Genomic DNA, 11,410 nt, shown 5'->3' with positions numbered 1-11,410 from the left:
ATAAAAAGCCCATGTAATCGTGAAAAGAACAATTAGAAGCCACTGCAACATCAATTAGAACCTTTTAAGCGATACGTACATTCTTAGAACCCCGTGGAACTTCAACAAGTCTTTTGAACAGTAAAAACTCTTAGAAACGAGTTTAACTTCAATTATAGCCTTTTAAGAGGTAAATACACCTTAAGAAATACATTTAAGTTCAATTTGAATTTTTATAACAGTAAAAAACTCTTTGAAACCCGTGTAATTACAAATAGAGCGCTCTATATCGTAAAAACACCCTTAGGAACCCGTGTAACTTGGATTATAGCCTTTCAAACTGTAAAAACACGCTTAAAAAACCGTAAAACTTCAATAGAACCCTCTGAACAGTAACAACCCCGTTAGAAACCCGAGAAACTTCAATTGAATCCCTTCGAACCATAAAACCACCCTTGAAAACCAGTGTAACTTAAACTATAACGCTTTCAACCGTAAATCCTCCCTTACAAACTCGTGACGCTTCAGTTAGAGCCTTTTGAAGCATAACAGCATCCTTAAAAGCCCATGTAATTTAAATCATAAACTTCTGAACTGTATAAACGCCCTTCAAAACCCTTATAGCTTAATCTAGAACCTTTTGAACTCGTAAAAGCACTCTTAAAACACCATGTAACTACAAATTATAATTCTTTGTGTCGTAAAAATATCCCTAAAAGATATATAATTTCAATTGGATACTTTTGAACCATAAAAACACCCTTCGAAACACGTAAAACTTCAATTACTATCATATGAACCGTAAAAACACTCTGAGAAACCTATATAACTTAATTAGAGATTTCTGACCCGTAAAAACCTTAGAAACACGTAAAACTTTAATCACTATCATATGAACAACAAAAACACTCTCAGAAACCCATATAACTTAATTAGGGACTTTTGAACCGTAAAAACACCCTTTGAAACACGTAAACACCCCAGTTATAACCCTTTGAACCATGAAAACATCCTCAGAAATCCATGGAACTTCAACCAGCGACTTCTGAATGTGGTGGAGATGCAGTGCTGAAGTGTTTCAAAATACAGACCTTTGAATGCTCCACGCTCGCTATATTTGGTGACAGAGTGTGCGACGGTGCATATTTTCATGTTTGCCGCGCATGACGCCCAGACAGAGGCACTGGATTGGTGGGAAAAGCGATATTCTCCTGGCAATATCAAGTGGCGCTCTTAGGGTTGGAAAAAGAGAAGCCAAACAAGCAAGCGGAAAAAAAAGAAAGGAAAAAAAGAGGTTGAGAAGGAAAATGAGGCAAAAAACTCTTACTTGTCTATTTCATTATGAGTTGTGGAAGGTTTTGTTGATAAGGAATCCACTCCACACAATGACATTTTTCGTTTATTTATCACTTCCTTTTCTTACACTTTTTCCTTTTTATTTTGTATTGTTATGCTTTTATATTTATCTATTTATTCACCTTTCATTGCTTACTTGTCTACTTATCATTTTATCTATTCATCTATTTATTCACTTCGGCAGGCGGTGAGTGGGGCGGAACGAGCCGAGTGACAAGTATTCCCTCCTCTCATAAGCAAATTAAACTAACCAACTTTTTCAAATCCCTTGCAATCATCCTTTCAGGCGCCAGAATATTAAGTGAACTCTTCTTTTTCTGTGTGTGTGTGTGTGTGTGTGTGTGTGTGTGTGTGTGTGTGTGTGTGTGTGTGTGTGTGTGTGTATGTGTGTTTTGTGCATTAAAGTATATCATTTGACTCTATAGGCTTTGTATTTTTACATTCTTATTACTTTTGAATTTTTGTACAATCCTGTGGTCAATAAATTTATCTATCTATCTACCTACCTATCTGTGTGTGTGTGTGTGTGTGTGTGTGTGTGTGTGTGTGTGTGTGTGTGTGTGTGTGTGTGTGTGTGTGTGTGAAACAGATGAGCATAAAGAACGTGTAAAAACATAAAGGGCATCTGCAGTAAGTCAGAAAGCCTCCACGTGGCATCCCCTGCATAATATATACACCAACTATCGTCTATATCCATCCATGAGTGACACAAACAACCTCCAAGCCAAACTATTCCATCAGGTCTGCCATCAGTGCATTAAAGGCCGCTACAATTTTAGAAGTCTAGTATCTCCTCTTTCACTGCGTCTGCCTTCTCTCGAGTTTCTCATTTTGTTCCGTCATCAAGTACATTAAAGTAGAAGGTGAATCAAGGTGGAAAGCGAACCAGTACCAGGGGAAATATAATACACGATCAATTAGTACAAGATGGTGAAGGTAAATGCAATCTATAGCACAGTTACAATCTCACAAGGGAAAGACGAGAATATGAAGACAAATAGATGAAAGGAAGGGGATAAAAGGCAGGTACAGTATATTAAACGATGGATTAATATACGCTGGTTAGAAGTAAATACAAACCATGGAGCAGTGAAGATCAGAGAACACTAGAAGAGTACAACGAAGGAAGAAATAGGTCAAGGCCGACGAAAATAAAGATAAGACGAAGGATTGAGGAAAAACAGACGAAAGGTAAGAAAAGTACAATACGCCGAATTAAAACAAGTATGGAATATCTGACGTGTGTGTGTGTGTGTGTGTGTGTGTGTGTGTGTGTGTGTGTGTGTGTGTGTGTGTGTGTGTGTGTGTGTGTGTGTGTGTGTATCGGGTCATGAATACGTAACGCTGTATGAATATTTTACGCCATGTGACAAATATGCATCAACGAAACATCTACCTATTGACTATGAAGTTGATGAAGATGATGCTGATGCTGATGATGATGCTGATGATGACGATGATGATAATGATGACGATGACGATGCAATGCTCACCTCGGCAGCAGTCCAGGGCGAAGCTCCTCAAGAAATCTGACGTGCTGGCGTGGTAGACGTAACAGTCCTCGTCAGTCCTGCGTGTATACTTTCCCCTTGATAGTGGTTTCTTTCTTGCCTTCCTCCTTCAGTAGTGACACGTCCTTGGGTTTGTGTGGCGGTGCTGCTCACAAAGGATCAGCTAAACACTTGAATCACGCGGTTTTCACTCGTATTTTCCTCTCGATTTGTGTTTTGGTGTGAGCAGCGCCCACAAGGTAGATTTGAATTTCAGTGTTACTCCTGCCTCCTATCTTTTCTTTTCTTATAACGATACTTTTTATTCTTTTTCTCTTTCCTCACGTCCCGCGGAGCCACAGGAAGGGCTCGACAAGTGCGGATATTACTGAAGCCACACGCTAAAAAGCCGCCGTGTCAACAAAACAAAAGTAAAGGCTTTGAAAAACACCACTGGAGTGACTTGACTTTTTCCTGTCGAACACACCACCGCTCGTCACCAGCACACGCCAGCACGGCAGCAGCACACCACCACGCCTGCCAACGGCCTTTTATCGCGAACCATCTACAAGTGACGGAGCTCAGTCTGAACGCTTGCCTTAGCCCACTGCCTTCCACGCCCACGGTATCAGCCTGTCATGGGCGGCGAGGGGTGCGTGTGGCCTGAGCGGGCGTCAGAAGGTGGGCGTTGCGGGGCGTGTGAGGAGCGTGAGGCGCCCCATGATGCCTGGCGGGCGGGGCTGCAGCGGCGGCGCGGAGTGACCCTCTCCGCCCCCTGGCTGGCGAGGGAATGAGCTGGCACCGCGAGAGCCGCTCAGCAGGGCCACGTCCAGGCACCAGCCGCTGCCACCACCACCACCAGCCAGCCAGCCAGCCAGCCAGCCGCCTCTCATCTTACGCCACTTAGCTCCTCTGCCTACCTACATATCTACCTATACCTCTGTCTGTCTGTCTGTCTGTTTCTCATCTCTGCTGCTATCATCACAACCACCACCGCTGTCACCACTGAGCTCTTTTTCGTCTACGTCACTCAGATCCTCTATATCCATCCATCCGTTTGTCTGTCCGTCTGTCGGTCTGTCTGTCTGTCTGTTCCTCACCTCCGCCATAATCACCATCACCATCACCAGCACTTACGCCCACTAATTCCTATCTACCGTGTCCAAACTCACCGCGTCTGTCTGTCTGACTTCCTTATCTACACCATCATTATCTTTTCCTTCGTTTAATTATACTTCCATTACTAACTCGTCCTCCATTCATTCCATCCGTCACCGCATCCACTTACATTCCACTTTACACCTACCAATACATGTCTGTGTCTGTCTGTCTGTTTGTCTGTCCGTCTGTCTGCTTACGGTCAGTCCTCCACTACTATCCGGCTCCTGTCACTACTTGACTCTCCACTCCTTCCCATTATCACATCCACTCGTCCATCCACTTGTCTGCACTCACTCCTTCCACAGACAATATTTCTTCCTCTCATATCCACCACTGACAGGAACCTTTCACCACTACCACCACCTCCTCCTCCTCCTCCTCCTCCTCCTCCTCCTCCTCCTCCTCCTCCTCCTCGGTCTCTTCCTCCTCTCTTTTCACTATTATTCCTTTCAATCTTTGCCTTTCCTCCACTCTTCCACCCCAATAAAACGTTACTAACCACACTACCTCTATATCATATCCAACTCCTATCTCCTCCACCTCCGCTCCACCCCCTGCGACCACCATGAACAACACCACCACCACCATTTCTTCAGTATTACCAAAACCACACATGCTGTACATACATACATACATACATACATACATACATACATACATACATACAGGACAGGCCTCACAAAAGAGCTACATTATACTGGAGCATCCGTGTGCCAGAGTGACAGGATTTAAATCACCACCACCACCACCACCCCCACTTAACTAAAGAAGGGAAGTGGTATAGGGATGGGTATATATACTACTACTACTACTACTACTACTACTACTACTACTACTACTACTACTAAATTCAAACAGACAAGCCCAGTGCATTCATTTAATATATACATGAACGGACAGAACCACTGATACATGGCATCAATTAAACCACCACTACCACCACCACCGCCACCACCACCACCACTACCGCCATCACATGCAACTTCCTGATTACAAATTCCTTCCCTTTTTTCCCTGTATTCAGAATTTTGTATTGACTATAATCATTGCTCCTCTCCCTCCCTCTCCCTCTCCCTCCCTCCCTCCCTCCCTCTCCGTCTCCCTCCCTCCCTCTCTTTCCCTCCCAGCCTCGACCGCACGGCTTTTATTACGTTTGTTGGGAGAGGTAGAGTAGGAGAGGGGCGAGAGAGGCACTGGAGAGAGGCGGGAGAGAGAGGAGAGACAGCAAGGTAGGGGAAACGTAAAGGAGAGTGAGGAAAGGGAATGGGGCAGATAGAGGTGTAAAATGGGGAGAGGGAGAGGTGAGAAGGGTTGGGGAGAGATGGTAAGGTGGAGGAAACAGAAGGTGGGAAAGAGGATAAGTGGAAAGGGGAAAGACGCAGGTATGGAAGGAGAGAAAAGAAAGACAAGCAGAGGAGAGGGAGAGGAGTAAGGGGATTGGGAGATAAGGATGGCTAGGGAAGGGAGGAAGAGGAGGAAGGGGAGTGATGCGGAGGGAGAAAGGAGGTGATAGAGAAAGGGAGAGTAATGATAATGTCAGAGGAAGAAGAGGGGGAATAAGTAGGAAAAGGGGAAGCGTGTAAGGAAATGACAGTTTATCAAGTATTCAGAGAGAGAGAGAGAGAGAGAGAGAGAGAGAGAGAGAGAGAGAAAGTTGTTAGCAGACTGCCAACAAGCAACCGAGAGTTTTATCTGCTTTGTTTACTCTCAAAAATGCAAACTTTACTCACTGAGCGAAGGCACGTAAACTGTCAAGCTCTCTCTCTCTCTCTCTCTCTCTCTCTCTCTCTCTCTCTCTCTCTGAATACTTGATAAACTGAACAAGAGGGAAGCAAAGAAGTAGACATATTGATAATGCAAATAATAATAATAATAATAATAATAATAATAATAATAATAATAATAGCAAATAGATACATAAAAGCTTGGTTGGGTGATAGAAGAGGATGTAGAGAGTGAGAGAGGAAGAGGGAAGACTACATGGAGACTGACGCGTGATGGTGACGACACTGATGATTGATAATGATGATACGAGAGATGGCAGCAACACCAATACCAACACCAACACCACCAACAAGAACAACACTATCTCTACCACCACGAACCACCACCACCACACACAATCGGCCACGCACACAACAAACAGTTCATCATGCACCCAAACCCAACTCTCTGCTGGCGTGGGAGAAAGGCAATGGACTCAAACTTCCTCCCAGACGCACCACAACATCCTCTTAGCTTCTGCAACTTCACACGTGCCGAGAAACCATCCAGACCACACTACGACCTTCCTGTTTGCCTAGGACACGTGCTTGTAAGGATAGGTTAGGTAGATGTGGAGAAATGAAGGTGGGTAGAGGAAGAATGATGGGGAATATTAGGATGTGGAGAGGTGTGTATGGATGTAAATGGGTAGGATGTAGTGGTGGTGAAGGAATGCTAGGGTGTGAAGAGGTGGAGAGACGGGGATGAATGTTAACCCCTTCAATACTGGAAGACATTTTTACCTTGAGATTTGTGTACGATTAAACCATTTTATTGACATCAGGAAGGGTCTATGGAGGTCAAAAGATTAATGGACACAGTCTTCACTATTTTAACCTCTCACACATGTTTCTGAAGCTGTATAAAATCACTATATAGTTAGCAGAATGAATATGGAAACGCGTCATTGTACTCAAGGGTTTAATGGCTAGGACATAGTGATGAGATGGTGGAGAAATGGTGATGTGGAATGGTGGAGAGATGTGCATGGATATTAATACATGGTTAGGATAGTGGAGTAATACTAGGTTGTGGAGATTTGTGGATGGATGTTAATGGCTAAGATGTGATGATGAGGTAGTGATGGTGGAATGATATGGAATGCCGGGATATGAAGAGGAGAGATATGTATTGATGCTTATGGATAGGATGTGGTGGTGATGATGATGCAGAAATGTTGGGATGTAGAGAGGTGTAAATGGTGCTATGTGGTGATGAGTTGGTGGTGAAGGAATGCTGATGAATGTTGATGTGGAGTGGAGAAGCTTTTGGATGAATGTAAACGACTAGAATATGATGATGGAGGAATGCTAAAGGTTACTGTGGGTGTGATGGATGGAGGAAGGTGAGATGATGTCTAAACAAAATGGTGCTGAGAGCCGGAAATGTGATGAAGGATATGATGAAGGGAGCATGGCACCAAACAATTTGTCTACTTAGCGTTGATGTTATGCATGGCTCCTCCTCCTCTTCTTCATCAAGGTACACTAACTCTGAATTGACTAGACTCGTGGTCAGAGCCAAAAATATAAGAATTCGCCAGGACAGCCCTGGGAGAGATAACACTGCGCATATCATCAGGAATTGAGAATAAATAAATGATAGCGAATGATAGCTTCCTTCTTCCTTCACATCATAGCCGAAAAATAAATAAGGAATATTGTAATACACGATCTAATAACTCTCTCTCTCTCTCTCTCTCTCTCTCTCTCTCTCTCTCTCTCTCTCTTTAAGTTAAACAATAATCAATGACAATCACATAGCAACTACATGTTATTATCCTTTTTTCTGCCTTTAATGATATAGTGCAATTCGGCGATATTCATTTCCCCTGTAGCTTCACGTCCCTTAGATCACCGGGAGTAGAGAAAGCTGCTGGAATTATGAGTTGGAGAAGTCACTGCAGTAGCCAGTCATAACACTTACCAAGATTGATGCTGCCTGGTATTGTATTGTGCGAGTCCACTTGGCGACGACTTTGCTGGGCACTGCTGATTACCGCCTTCCATACCACAACACACGTGTATCGCATCTAAACCACCAAATTTATTAAAGTTAGTTTGAGGACACTCCATCTCCCGTATTCTGTTGTCCATGCTCGCCCCGCCCCCTCGGGCCCTCACTGCGCCGGCGCGCCGTGTTTGAGTTCTGAACGGAGCTACTTTTACTGCATTTCATCTTGCCTCGATTTTAAATGTTCAGTTTTCAGTGTTTTGGTAAATATGGCTACTTCGTATGTGCTAAGGATAAATTACATATGGAATTTACTAAATACGCAGCATAACTTTGGAATTTGAAATGTAGCACTTCATGAAAATGGAGTGCTACATTTCATACATACATTTCATACATACATGGATGGAACAACCAAGGATTCTAGGGGGGATACACGGGTTCAATGGGCGGGCTGGAGGAATTGATTAGGGAACCTCGCTTCAAACAGATGGCGCGCGGGTCGCAGGAAGTAAGGGGGTGAGGGAGAGGGGATCCATCAGTGGGGGAGGATGAGCGCCGTTACAAGAACAAGAAGATTCAAACAGCCAGTTGCAGTCAGTCACAGGAAGGAGCGCAAAGCACATCAACCATTGCCCACCTCCGCCTGGGCCACACCACGCTCAGTGCTCACTTGCATCGCCTACGTCTGTCTTGTGATCCCTTCTGCCCTTGGTGTATGGCTACCCCTCAGGCCATGGAACATTTCCTGCTTCAATGCCCACGCCTCCTCTCTCATACTGCATTACGCTCCCGGCTCTCCGCCCTGGCCATCACAACACTCAACCTGCCCTCCCTCTTGGCGGCCTCAGGCGTCCACCCTTCCTGGCAACCTGCTGTCCTTCGCCTTCCTTGTGCCTTCTTGAGGAAGACCGGCCAGCTACCACGCCTGTGATACCCACAAAGGACTACCCCATGGCTCATAAGGATCCATAGATTTTCGTGGCCTCTTTTGAATCCTTATGGGTAGTCCTGTGTGGGTATCACAGGCGTGGTAGCTGGCCGGTCTTCCTCAAGAAGGCACAAGGAAGGCGAAGGACAGCAGGTTGCCAGGAAGGGTGGACGCCTGAGGCCGCCAAGAGGGAGGGCAGGTTGAGTGTTGTGATGGCCAGGGCGGATAGCCGGGAGCGTAATGCAGTATGTTGATAGAGGAGGCGTGGGCAATAAAGCAGGAAGTGTTCAATGGCCTCAGGGGTAGTTCTACACCAAGGGCAGAAGTGGTCACGAGACAGTAAACGTATGCGATGCAATTAAGGAGTATGGTGTGGCCCAGGCGGAGGCGGGCAGAAAACGATTTATATATATACATATATATATATATATATATATATATATATATATATATATATATATATATATATATATATATATATATGAACATGTTTCATTTGCCTTATAAGTTAATAATCACGAGAGAATGCAGGGAAAAATAAGGGGTGGGGGAAGAAGCATGGTAGAAATCTTAAGTTACTCCTAACAGCGTTTTCTATGAAAGTACTCGCTTCCAACAGATGGCAGCACCGTCGCTGTCCTCCAAACTTTAACTTACACCACAACTTCCTCTCTGTACATTCCTTGGGAATAACAGGTAGGACACTTTTGTAATGGTGTGTGAAGGGGAAGTGAGGTACAATACTGAAATAATGAAAAAAGCCTTTATTTTGGGGATAACTCAAATAAAAAAAGCTAAAAATAAGATGTCATATTTTTCCTTGTTAAATTGTCCATGCAGCAGCTGAATTATGTAAGGTAGGACGCTTTTGTAATGGTAAATGAGATGATAGTGAGATACTGTAGTGAAATAATAAGAAAAGCCTTTATTTCTTGCGTAATTCATAAATACAGCAAGGTTTTATCCCATTTTCTTTGAAGCGGCAGTGTTTCCAGGAAGATATTATATGTTATACTGTAACAGCAAGTTTCATCAGCTTTGTCCGAACGCATCTGAGAATCTTCTGAAGTTATTATAACACTCCACAATTATGAATTCTATGCTTATATCAAGGTAGAATCATCAACTACCTAAAGGAAAATAATAATTCTTCTTGTGTCATTTATTCAGGCAACTGCATATACATTATTCATATTATCGCAAAAAATAAATAAGTAAATAAATAAATAAATGAATAAAAGAAAATAGAATATATGAATACCAGGTCAGAGCCAAAAGAGTAACATTTACTTCAGGTTACTGCTAAAGGAAAATAACAAATGTTCACTGGAAATACAAAAAGTATCTTCAAAAGGTGCTGGAGTTATGAAAGATCAGTCAAGCCTTCCAGCGCCGTGCGGCATTCTAGCAGGGTGGGCAAAGATGCTGAATGGCCTTCCGTCTTGGCTCACGAATTCCAATACATCTTTTTGTCCAGTACAATACCATAATGCAGTGTAAGGTCATGACAAATACAGAAAATTCACGTTAAAATACTCTGCAGAGTTATTTACATTTGCACAGGTGATATAGTAGGGCAGGTCTAAAAAGAAGCGATACCTGAAATAAACATTGCCTTAACATGGCGGGAATCTGGCGAGCGGGGCAATCAAACTCACTTTCGCCTCTCTGAATTACCTGTGGCCTTGGAAAGCTGCTAGACGTTGTGTGCTAGAGGTGTGTGTGTAATTCACCACGGTCGTCTGCTGGTCACCCAGCCAGTCTTCCCCATTACGGAGCGAGCTCAGAGCTCATAGACCGATCGTCGGGTAGGACTGAGACCACAACACACTCCACACACCGGGAAAGCGAGGCCACAAACCCTCGAGTTACATCCCATACCTATTTACTGCTAGGTGAACAGGGGCTACACATTAAGAGGCTTGCCCATTTGCCTCGCCGCGCCGGGACTCGAACCTGGCCCTCTCGATTGTGACTCGAGCGTGCTAACCACTACACTACGCGGTGTGTGTGTGTGTGTGTGTGTGTGTGTGTGAGTGTGTTGCACAAGGAGGTTGAAACCTCCTTACTCCAGTCTTTCGTTCTACAAAGATGTGTGTGCATGTGTGCTGTGTGTGTGTGTGTTGCTCTGTCTTTCGCTCTACAGTGTGTGTGTGTGTGTGTGTGTGTGTGTGTGTGTGTGTTGCTCCGTCTTTCGCTCTACAGTGTGTGTTTGTGTGTGTGTGTGTGTGTGTGTCAACTTTTGATGGGAATGAGTGAGTGGAGATAGGGGGAGGGGGGGGGAATGGATGGTACTTGATGCCGCTGTACCTGCGTGGAGATCGAGAGGAACATTGTATCGTGAATTAGCATATATATAAGATAACGCCAGGTTTCAGTTGATAATACACTTATATTTAGAAGGACATATTATAATATTGAGGCCTGGCGGCCTGAGACAAAACGCGTACCATTTGTACTTTGAAGTATTCTTGAGTGGAATGTCTGTCTGAAGTAGTACCTATATAGGGTATTGTAGTTTAATATGAGAGGGATCGATTTTCACATGGAATAGATAGTTGTTGTTGAGATGTGTCTGCGTGTACAGCAGAGGGGTTCTCAACTGGGCTTCCCGAATCCCCCAGGGGTTCACAAGATTTCCAGGGATACTTAGCTATATGGCTGATCTAATAATATCCTTTACAGTACACCATTGCATATTTAGTTAGTGTCAATCACTAAATTAACATACTCTTCGATGTCAGATTACTGGGGGTTCGAGTAGATGGTCTTGTAA

At 43.9% G+C, this 11,410-nt stretch overlaps 1 protein-coding gene across 1 annotated transcript in view; it reads right to left on the bottom strand.

Moving 5' to 3' along the window:
- Window positions 1-3,661, bottom strand: part of LOC123507010 (probable G-protein coupled receptor CG31760) — a 124,460-nt gene extending 120,799 nt beyond the window's left edge. Inside the window, exon 1 of the mRNA XM_045259505.1 lies at window positions 2,829-3,661. The gene's annotated coding sequence lies outside the window, so the exon portion shown is untranslated. The remainder of the gene's footprint in view (window positions 1-2,828) is intronic.
- Window positions 3,662-11,410: the final 7,749 nt, after the last annotated feature.

The sequence above is a fragment of the Portunus trituberculatus genome, chromosome 21 (assembly GCF_017591435.1).
Source record: "Portunus trituberculatus isolate SZX2019 chromosome 21, ASM1759143v1, whole genome shotgun sequence".
Classification (NCBI taxonomy): Eukaryota; Metazoa; Arthropoda; class Malacostraca; order Decapoda; family Portunidae; genus Portunus; species Portunus trituberculatus.
This window is presented reverse-complemented; position numbering and strand designations above follow the sequence as displayed.